We start from the raw sequence: 12692 nt of genomic DNA on the forward strand, positions 1-12692 counted from the left end.
TAAAATTTCATTTTTATGCTCAGAATCAGAAATCAATATTGTTATATAGATCACTAAAATCATAGCACTAATGATAGAAAATTGTACTTTTAAGAGTTCATATTCACTAACTCAAATGATCTTCAACACCCCCACCAATAAAAATAGCTGTGAGGGAGGCAGTGCAGACGTTACTATCTCCATTTTACAAACAAAAATAATAATGCCAAGTGAGGTTACATAGTATATCACAAATAAAAAATAAGATGCTCAGCTTAGGCTGGAGTCCAGATTTTTTTTATTTCAAGAGAATAAAAGAATTTCTGGATTCTTATGAAAAATTCTGTCATAAATTAAAAAAAAATTATTGATCATTGAGCATGTTGGTTTCTATTAAAATGAAATTCTCCATGAGTTAAAGAATATATTAAAATATACAGATATTAAAATGTTTTATTCCAGGCTGGCCTGGTGGCGCACTGCTACAGTGCGCCGCTTGGGAGCGCGGCAACGTTCCCACTGAGGGTTCGGATCCCACATACAGACCAGCTGCTCACTGGCTGAGCGAGTGGCGGGCGCAACACCGAGGGTTGCGATCCCGTTGCCGGTCACGAAAAAAGACAAAAAGAAAAAAAAAATGTTTTATTCCAGGCTGGCCTGGTGGCGCACTGCTACAGTGCGCCGCTTGGGAGCGCGGCAACGTTCCCACTGAGGGTTCGGATCCCACATACAGACCAGCTGCTCACTGGCTGAGCGAGTGGCGGGCGCAACACCGAGGGTTGCGATCCCGTTGCCGGTCACGAAAAAAGACAAAAAGAAAAAAAAAATGTTTTATTCCACATATTAATATATAAAAGGAAATGGTGGGAAAATGGTTATTCATTCAAGTTTTTAAATATTAGGCACTTCTCCTTAACAAGTTGTACTTATATTACAAGCAGTATATCAGAACTGATAAAAATCTACCTATAAACCTATACAGTTGATTAGAATCAAGTTTATTCATATTTATATTTTATTCTAAAGTCAATAAATTCACTTATAAAAATCTACTCATAAGATAAACACCAATTGCTTTTAGATATCTTATATTAATATTTCTTTGATTCAAAAGAATGAACATTTCTTGAGGCTGCTTTAAGATACATGTAAATAAATATTTTAGAAAGATGATCTATAGTTTTATTTCTGCATTTCCATATGATATAATATGTCACCAGCTTTGATGTAGTTCTTGAAAGTTGAAATATAGTCGATATAGACTGTGTATCATTTACATGTCAAAGACATTTAAATGTTAACTCTTGAAAGTTCCCTACTACTGATTTTCTGGTTTAAAAAAAGATGCATTGGAATGAATTTCAGATAGCTGAAAAGGTATCACAAATTAAGACACAGTGAAACCTATTTACTTCTTTCAGTAAGCTCAACTTATATAGAAAGTTCATGATAACATGTAGATTTTTTTTTTTTTTTGGTTGAATGACAACAAATAACAGTGTATAACTGCCCCAAGGTTACTGGCGTACAGACTGAGGAGAGACTACTTTTGATTTGCTAAAAAAATTAATTTTCTCTTGTGACTTTAAAACTTATTCCTGGGTGGGCTTTATTCCTTATTTTAGTAAACCAAAATTGCCTTTTAATTTAGAACATGTAAGTGAAGATATGTACTGCATTTTAATATCTACTTTTTAGAAAGTAGTTTTATGAACATAAAAATAAAATAAACTTTATTTATGAAAATAAGATATCAAGATAATAGTTCTTGAGAGGATTGTAACTCTTAAAATCATGAAGGGAACTGAAACGAAGGAAGGAAGGGAGGTGGGGAAGGAAGGAAGGAGGAAGGAAGAGAAAGGGAAATGGGAGGCAAGGGGAAAAGAGGAGAGAGGAAGGGAAAAAATCCTGACAACCTAGCAAAAAAATACCTGCCTTCTATTTCCTTGCATTCTATCACACAGAGCAGTTTGTCAGTTGGCAGAATGAAGAAGTAATTCACAGATTCTGCAGATTCCAGTCATATTCACAGGAATGGATTCTGGACTTCCTAAGAACTTGCTGAGAAGATGAACTCGGCAGAACCCGTGTGGAAATTCATTTCATCTGTTTCCATTTTATGCTGTCTATCACTCATTTTTGATGGCGAAATGGAAAAGAAAAAATGAAATTCTCCCATATGAATTTCCATTAAGCATCATTTTAGCTATCAGTTGTCACACCTGCTATTTGATGTATTTCAGTCAATTGACACAATTATATATTTTTGCAACCTATATCATTCTCTGAAGTCTTATTTATTTTGCAATAAAACCAATTTATTGAACATTTATTCAAACATCTTAACAAATATCAAATATTTGTTTCCAGTATGTTTAAATATTCTTCTGCCGTATATGTAAGGTATTGACTAATATGCCTGTTTTTAAGCTGAAATAAGTCACTGTTTTCCATGATAAAGTCATGACAGCCCTGCAGGCTTTTAGATACAGGTCAGCATGTGCACTTAGATTTGCACACAATTTCAGGAAGTTTTGAGGCTTCCTGATTGATATCTGTTCACAATCCTCTCCCAAATTCTGAAGTTCCATCCAACTTCCATAGTTTATCAGTTGACTCCAAAGTTCTATCATTAGACTCACATTTCCATTACATTTTAGTACCCCCAAATATATGTATATTTATGTATAATACAATACAGGACCAATCTCTTAAATATAGCATAAACATATACAACAGTAGATTTTTAAAAAGAAATAAAGATAATAAAGATTGAAGAATATTTTACAGCTTCTTTATTGAGATGGCTTCAGAGTATCTTTACCTGCATTCTTGAGTGAGATTCATAAGTAAGGATAGTATATTATGTGAAACCTTGTTTCAAAAACGGTTCTTGAATTTTTTGTCTTTTTTGGCTAAATTTTTGTCAAATTAGGCAGTCATTGTTTTACCTTCTAAAATGATTCATATTGGAGATAGAAGTATCAGCATTCCACTTTCATAACCAAAGATCTATATATTTATACACACACACACACACACACACACACACAAACACACACACAGCATTATTACTGTGTCCTTCATGAAAATGGCTTATCAACCAAACTTCTGACTGAGAAGAATCTTGCCTAAACAGGAATTTCTTAGTGGAATGCTGAAAATGGAAATACCTATACATGTATATTTCAATTTATATATATTTCAATTTCTTACTCATAATCATCCTCAAATTTTTCTTAATGTCTTCTTTTTTATTTTAAATATTTTCTGCATTAAGAACTTTACATGGGCACTTCACTGAAAATATTAAGATAATTTTCTGGACTCCTGTTTCTACACATGAATAACATGTTATTCAGGTCTTTGTATCATTGGATAGAAAGTAAGAAAGAATAAAAGAGAATACATTCTGTTAACAAAAATATTCTTTGTTGGACTTTTCATGCCAAATATTTTCTAATATTATGGCAAATTTTTTATAAAAAATATTTTGTTATCCATTTTTCAGCATTCACTTAATTAAAATATATTTGAATGTATATTAATTATGAGTATCAAACTAGGTAATGTAGATGTTTCTTTCAACAATTGATATCTGCTTCTTTTCTTCGTATAATAACTCTCAGTCTTGAGTTAGTTGAATTGATAGGGTACCACCCAAATTTCCTCTGACAGATTTTTTAATCTACTGCAAGCACCCTTTTCCCAAGTCAACAGAATAGAAAATAGGTGGTCCTTATCAACCACAAAGAATTAACTCTGTATGAGTGGGAACATAGGAATCCCTCCCCACCCTCACATTCTGAAATTAGAATAAATACAGGAAATAGTGCTTATTTTATCAGGAAATATGAAAATTGACATTTCTATAGTTAGCATACTTAGTCTTTGGCAGCGACAGAGAAAAAAAAAAAGACTGATCTAATCACTTCGGTTTTCCAAATTACATCATAGATGGTGATTCCTAAAATGAAAACAAACTGTATAAACCTAGTCTGTAAGGTTTATATTCTGTGCCATGACAAAGTATTTGGGGAGTGAAAATGACAGATGTGAGGTACATTAACAAAATGAATAGTCGCTTCTTCCCACCAGATGAAGCACTTTTATCACAGCAATTTATCATAAACTAAACGGTGATTTAAGAAGAAATATTTGAACTACAGTATATATTGCAAAGGAAGTTAGCAAATTTGAAATTATGACTGCAAAGCTGGTAAGTAGAAGCTTTTTAACCTACATGCATTGGCAGAGCATTTTTTTTTTTACTGGTTTTAATATTTCAAAATTAAACTGCATCACTTAAAAAGTTGATATAATGGAAAAACATATAGTACCCAGGGAAAATTTAGGGAGAAAGGAAGCTTAATCCCAATTTAGTCAAAAATTGCTGGCATTTTCCATTCTGCATATGTACACTCACATTTTTTTTGGATCACTTGGCTGATTTTGTGGCAAGTACTGACTCTTCCACTGCCTGAGTAACTGATTGAAACCTTCCTTGTTTGTGTTCAAACATTTTAGAAATAAATACAAGTCTAAGTTCAAAACCCAAATACTTGAAAAGCAGAGAAATTTTGATTAATTCTATTTTGTTTTACTTCAGTTTTTTATTAATAGCTATTCACATTCAGGAAGACTTATTTTAAGGCCACGTGTCCAAGAAGCTCTCTAGAGATAAATATGTATAATAAGTTCTGATAAATGCCAAAGCTACAGAAGAGAAACCTGTTTGGGTCAGAGGAAACAGTCAATCTTTGAATCTTTCACTTACTTCATTACACATGGAAAATCCTTCTTTGCTAGGCTCTGAGCACAGAGATAAGAATAGCCCAGGAACTTGGGAGCTGACCAGGAGAGTTAATGTACAGTTTGAATGCAGTGTAGACATGCTGTAATAGAAATATGTTTAATATGCCATGAGGAAAATAAGAACGAAGTGCATCAAACTGTGAGAAGTCCTTAGGGAATGCCGCCAGAGTAGCTTACCTATCAATAAGAGGGTGACATGACATAGAAAGTTTCCCCAAAGCGGAAGCCATCCCCACTCCTGCCCAAGTTGGAAGGATGAACGTGGACAGTCAGGATACTTCCATTCTTCTGACCAGCCAGCACCTTAGAATGGCTGCATGAAAAGATACTGGACAACATTAAGAGGAATTTGTAAGCAGAAGGGGTCCTGGAAAGTTTAGGAGAAACCTAAAAATGTATACACCAGGACAGACATTGACTCTTTCAGCCTTTTCATGTTCCTGTGAGAGCATATGATAATAAGACTTGCCACAGTTGTGTTACTACTCTAAGAAATTGGGAGGAAAAATCTGGAGAGGTCACTGAACAATGCTACTTATTCAGTTACACTGTGCATTTGCAAGCAAAATGATTTAGCTGTATTAACTGATCAAGAGAATCCAAGTCACCTCACCATCAGCACTGTCAAAGCCAGGCAAAGGGGGAGATAGAACAGGCAGCTAAAGTGATAACCTGTCCTTTAGTGATCCATTTAATCCTAAAATTTCACTCCCTTGTGTCTTGATATCAAACTTAAATATTTTTTTCAAGGAAGTCTCAGCTATTTATCATCTAAGCCAATAATGCATATTATCTGCATCACTACATGATGTAGGGAATGTACACATGTAGAGAAGGAAGGTTGACGTTAGGGAGAAGGCTAGAAGCAGGGCACCTAGTAAAGACTACAAGTCAAAGGAACGGCAAAAGTGGAAGAGAAGTTAGAATAGAGATCCAATTTGCCTACTACATAATTCTGTCTAGCTCTGGTCTTAAACACAATCTCTCAGCTAAATTCTATTTCTTTCCAGAAGGATAAATTTTATATCTAAAATCGTTTTCCTATTTCTTTATTAATCAAGTCTATTGTTAACAGAGGGCCAGTTTGAAGTATTTCACATTAATGTTTGCAGACCTCATGAAATAATGATTGAAAGTTGCTACCATTGTTGAAAATTACTACAGAAATTGTGCTTGATATGCATTATCTCACTTAATGCTTATAGTGAAACTGTGAGGCTGGTATAGTCTTTATACTCCCTGATAAAACCATGATTCAGTTGCCCATGGTCACAGAACATGTAAGCAGCAAAAGCAAAATTCAAACCCAGTTTCTCTGAATACAAAGCCTTTGCTCCTTCATTGAATGCAGACTAAGTATATATAAGGATTAATAATTCATTCAAAAAATGCTTGAAAACACCCCTATAGCAACATATCACTAATTTCCTTCTAATTATACACCTTTATAAAAATTAATATTTTAAAATTTATGTTAAAATAGTAATATTAACAACTTCTCTTGAAATTTTATGGGAACCACTGAGTTAATATTCACAAAACATATTGTAATTCCTAGCTTAAACTTGTTTAATTTAAAGAATATATGGATTTTAATAAAAAGATCAGGTGCAAAATTTATTGGACTGAAAGCAAGTTGTTCCTTACATGTAATTAATCATGGGACTTATATTGACATGAACTAAAATGCAGTGTGGCTCATTGCAAGTCAACCTTACTTGGTTAGTTAAATGAGAGAACAAATCGTCCAAGTAATAGACTAAAGAATACAACAGAAATTAACATAAACATGAATGTCATCATTGCCATCAGTTAGTATTCGCTGGCTGCCTGCTGAGTGCATATAGTTATGATAAATGCTTCAAGCAGTTTAAAGAGAGGGAGAACCCCATGGGTCAACAACATACTAGGAAAAATGTTACATGGTATGATTTTGATAGTTCTTGAATACAGACCCACTTTAAAGTAAGCATCATTTGCTCGCAACTACATCGCTTATAATATTTTATTAGTTATTTTTATTTTTAAATATTTGATGCAGGTGAAAGCCTATCTGTAAGTATATACAAGTTATAAATCACAATAATAAACCAGATATCATCATATGTATTGTCTACTCCTTTTGTATCTCTTATTTTTATATCTTACCTAGAACTAACCACTACCCTGAATTTTTTGTGTATAGTTGCCTTACTTTTTATAATCTGCACATGTGTCTATCCCTGAACCATATTCATTTACTTGTTCCTGAGATTTATAAGAATGGCATCATACTTTACTCATCTTCTGCAACTTGTTTATTTCTCTCCTTAATGTTTCTAAGACATCCATTTGGTTCCTTTTTGTTTCATTTCTTTTCTTTACTAAAACATATTACATTATATGAATATACTTTAGTATACTTATTAGTTCTCCCTATATTCACATAGGCTGTTTCCAGATTTTTTTTCTGTTTCTTTGCTTGCTTGTTTTAATATTACAAATAGAGCTGCTACGAACTTTTTTGTATGTGTCTACCAGGTTGTTTGTGCACAAGCTTGTTGGCTAACATATCTAGAAATAGAAATGCCGAGGGATCGATGTAATTTTTTTTTCTAAATGGATATACTAAAACATAAATTTTCACTTGATCTATATCCACATCAACACTTGGTATCATCAAGCTCCTATTTGTTGCCAACCTGAGCTACAACGTCATTGTTGCTTTCTAAAAACTCTGTTGAGATCCTGTTTGGAATTTCATTGAAAATATAGATCAGTTTCTGGAGAAATGAAAGGCTTAAATGCCATGTATCTTTCCATTTGAGTTTTATTTGATGATTTTCATAAAATTTCATAATATTATCTGTGTAAGTCTTCCAAGTTTTACTACAAATTTCAAGGTACCTTTATTTTTTGTTCATAATGTATGGTATTTTTATAATTATAGCAAAACGTAATTGATTTTTATGTATCAATTCTGTATGCATCCACTTCGTCAATTTTTCTTATTATTTCTAATAATTTATACATTAAATACTGAAAGAAAGTGAGCCAAAATGCCAGGTACCGGTCAAGCTTTTTTTTTTTTTAAATTTAATTTAATTAATTTATTTATTTATTTTGTCAATATACAATGTGTTTGATTATTATGGACCATCACTGAAACCTCCCTCCCTCCTCCCTCTCCCCCCTCCCACTCAAGAATGTCCTTTCCGTTTGCTTGTTGTAACACCTTCAAAGAAATTGTAGTTGTTATATCTTCTTCCCCCCACCCCGGTTTTTTTTTGTGTGTGTGTGTGTGTGTGTGTGTGTGAGAGTGAATTTATTTGTCTACGGCCATACCACCCTGAACGCACCCGATCTCGTCCGGTCAAGCTTTTTTAAAGAAAAGGAACCTGCCAGGCTATGCTCAGAACAGAGAGCAGCAGCCGGGACTGCCCTCAAAGTGGAGAGCAGCACCAGGCATCCAGGAGTGAGAGCTTATATAGGCTATAATGCACCAGGGCTGGCTGATGCAATCAGGGGGGAGCATGATGCTAGTGCAGAAGCTCCACCTGGCTGATGCAACTGGATGGAAAATTGTGCCTATGCAGAAGCCAAAAGGGTTTCTTGGGAACCCCTAACCTCTGCAGATGATGATGTCAGAAATGAAGGTGGTCTTTTGGGCTGTTCCTCAACTTTGCACTTGGCAATGGCACAAATTTTTCTGCCTGATGCCCTGTTCTCTTACAATAGGTTGCATTTCAGGAGGTAGCTTGGTTCCTAATACAAAGAAATTTGTGGCGACCATCAAGGCAAATGACATGTTCAGTTTCTACAATGGATCCAATTCATGCTTCTGTATATGTATATCTGTATATAAAAACATATATGTGTACATAAGTAATAGCTTAATTATCTTTACTTTTAAACTAATTCGTAATTTTGTCTGTCTTATTCACTTAGAGTCTTTATTTACTATTCAAAATTGATGGATTTACTGATTGATTCATTGATTTAATTATTCAATGAATATTTATTGAGTGTTTGCTATTTGACAAGCACTTTTCTACATGCTGTAGGTCCAACAGTAAAGAGGTCAGATTAGACAAAAGTCTATCATGGGTCTTATAATCTATCAGGAAATTGTGTGTGTGAGTGTGTGTGTGTGTGTATGTGTGTGAACACAATATAAATTGTAATGTATATATTCACACAAACATAATAAACAATTAAAATGTATAGTTTCTCAGATGGTGGTAAATGCAGTGGAGAAAATAAGGAAGAGAAGGGGAAGGAGGAGTGACAAATTTAGGGCTGTAGTTTTAAACAGAGTAGTCAGGAAAGGCCTCATTTATAAGGTGGCATTCAAGCATGTATCTGAACGTGCCAGCACTGAGCAGGCAACTGAGACAGACAAAGCCAGGCAAAAACTAGGGAGAAAATGCCTTCAGATGAGGAGCTTGAATTGTAAGTCCCCTGAGGAGACCAGCACCAGCATTAGTGGAGTTGGATTGGGAACGGGATGGGGAAAGAGGAATTAGAGGAGGTGAAGTTAGAGAATTAAAGGTGAGTACAGCTTATATAGGGCCCGGTGGGTCAGTGGAAGAGCTTTGGTTTCAATTCTGAATAAACATGGATTGTCATTACATGGTTTTGAGCAAAGGAGTGTCATGATACAGCTTACATTTTAACAGGATCACTCTGACTGCTGTGTTGATCAGTGACTATACTATGGCCAAAGGTAAGAGTAAAAAGTCTATGTAAAGATGGACTATTTAATGATGGAGACTATTTAATGATGGAGAAATCCAGAAGAGCAATGATGGTGGCTTGGACCAGGGTCAAGGTAGTGGTGGCAGTGAAAAGTGAAACAATTCTGAGCAGATTATGAAGACAGAGCTCACAGAACGTGCTGGTGGGTTAGACTGAGTGTGAGAGAGAGAGGTCAAGGGTAATTCCAAGGATTGTGTCTCAAGTAACAGTTAGGATGACACTGACCACACCTAAAACGTGGAAGTAGACGCATTTCAGTTTCAGGTTTTTTGTTTTGAGGAATTTTGTTTTGCTTTGGAGATTTTTGTTTTGTTTTGTTTGGAGGGGGAATCAGGGAGGATAAGCAGAGAAGTTTAGTTTTGGAAAATGCATTTAAATGGCAAAGCTAAGTAAGTAGTTCTAGGAGCCTGCAGTATAGTTTAGACATGACAAGTATAATAACAAAGTCATAAGCTTTGCAAAGCTCCCAACTGTCTTGTTCACTGAGACATCCCTATTATCTTGCTCTTAGGTTCTCAATAAATATTCAAGGCATGCAAGAACAAAGGTTTGATCATGAACATTTAAAATCCTGCCGTGATGTGGCTTCTATGGAAGCTGCTCAGCAGGAGTACTTGACGATAGGGCCAGGAATTTCCTCAGAGTCCAACTCCAGATCTATCCGTTTCTGACCTCTACCCCATTTAAGTAACATGCTTCCTGTAACATACTTGATTTTGAACAGTCATGTCCATGTGAGTAGGTTAGGATGTTATTCAGAAAACAAACCTCCAGGTAAGTAAATGAGTTAAGATGAATGACACAATTTAGTGTCATCTATTAGAATACCAGATCATTTTGTATATAACAGTAACTCTAATTTTTCCATAATTTATATTCAGATGTTTTTCTCACAATAACTGGCTAAGATATTTGGCTACTTCTGAGGCATCTCTTGGAAAGAGGAAGTTTGTTCTTCCTGTTATTCTAACAGAAGAGGTGGATCTACTTTATCAAAATGCAGTACCAAATTGTTGAGACACAAGCTAAGAAGGGGGAGTAAATTAGTATACGGCACTCTTTAAAGTTTTATATGTATAAACACATATACAAATACAAAGTCATGAGTGTGTTTAGGTGTGTGTGTCCATGTACACAGTTGCAACGTTAAATGAATTTCTTATTATTGGTTGCAGGCAAGCCAATTTTTTTTTTTTGAAACATAACTGATTAAACATATTTGTGAGATACAGAGATGAGTATCAATACCTGTGTACAATGTGTGATAATCAAATCAGGATAATAAGCATGCCAATTTAAAAATGCTGATGTGACAGGCAAAGCTGAGGGCTTTGAGATGGGAACCAGACATTGCCACTCACTAGTAGATGATACTGGACACATTTTATTCTTGCTAAGTCTCAGATTTTCATTTCTTTTCTTTTTTCCAGCTTTACCAAGGTATGATTAACAAATAATATATGTGTGTGTGTGTATATGCATGTAAAGTGTACAACATGATGTTTTGATATGAACATATAGCTGTCCATTGGTATCTATGGACTCCCCCACAGATACCAAAATCTGCAGACGCTGAAGTCCCTTATATAAAATGACGTCGTATTTGCATATAACCTATGCACTTCCTTCCATATGTTTTAAATCATCTCTAGATTACTGATAAAACCTAATACAATGCCAGTATCCGGAGTGCAACAAATTCAAGTTCTGCTTTTTGGAACTTGATGGAACTTTTTTTCCCAAATATTTACAATCCACAATTGCTTGAATCCACAGATGCAGAATCCACAGATACTGAGGGCCCACTATGCACTGTGAAATGATTACTACAATCGAATTACTACATCTATCACTTCACATGGTTACCTTTTATGTGTGTGTGGTGAGAACACTAAAAGATCTACTCTCTTAAATAATTTCAAGTATACATTACAGTATTTTTAATTATTGTGACCATGCTGTACATTAGATCTCCAGAATTTATTCATTCTGCATAACTGAAACATTGTATCCTTTGACTAACATCTCCCTATTACCCCCAACCCCCCAGGCCCTGGCAATCACCATTCTCCTTTCTGTTTCTATGAGTTTTGCTTTTTAGATTTCACATGTAAGTGAACAGTATTTGTCTTTCTGTGCTTGGCATATTTCATTTAGCATCATGTACTCCAGGTTTATCCATGTTGTCACAAATAGCAGAATTTGCTTCTTATTTATGGCTCAATAATATTCCATTATATATGTATGTATTTTTTTTAAATAGTGCTTTTTAAAAAAACAAATATCATTTTGCTTTAAATGTTTCATAAATATATTTTGTACTTTTCTTTGCCTTTAGCTGAGTGAAAATACTTCATTATGTTCATTTATATTTGAATGAAAAGTATAAATTTACAATCCTACTCCATGTCTTATTATATATTTACAATGTATTGTGTTAAAAGTATATCATGCATTTACTTTTATTTTATTTTATGAACTCAAAACTGTATTTTAAACAAAAGAACAGCACTAATACACAATTTTGAAATTAGCCAAAAAAATACTGGTTCACCCATCTTTCCCTAATATTACTATCACTAATTTTATGAACATATAACATTGACTAATTATGGCATAGTTTCTTTAATTATTTCCTTTTTATTAAACTTTTTAAAAAAATGTCCCCAGTGTTTTCATACTATAATTAAACTGGCTGTAAATACCTTGATGCATGAAATTGTCCAAATCTAGTTTTGTCTTCTGTTTTATTTTCTTAGATAACACATGAAAATAGTGCTGCAATGAACATTGGGGAACAGGTATTCCTTCGACTTGATGATTTCCATTCCTCTGGGTATATTCCCAGCAGTGGGAGAGCTGGGTTATATGGTAGATCTATCTGCAATTGTTTGAGGAACCTCCATACCATTTTCCACAGAGGCAGCACCATTTTGCAGTCCCACCAACAATGTATGAGAGTTCCTTTTTCTCCACAACCTCGCCAGCATTTATCGTTCAGAGTCTTTTGGATTTTAGCCATCCTAACTGGGGTGAGATGTTCATTGCAGCACTATTTACAATAGCCAAGAGTTGGAACCAGCCCACATGTCCATCATCAGATGAGTGGATATGGAAAATGTGGTACATCTACACAATGGAATACTACTCAGCTATAAAAA

This window comes from Galeopterus variegatus, unplaced genomic scaffold (genome assembly GCF_000696425.1).
Source record: "Galeopterus variegatus unplaced genomic scaffold, G_variegatus-3.0.2 Scaffold5026, whole genome shotgun sequence".
In the NCBI taxonomy this organism is placed as follows: domain Eukaryota; kingdom Metazoa; phylum Chordata; class Mammalia; order Dermoptera; family Cynocephalidae; genus Galeopterus; species Galeopterus variegatus.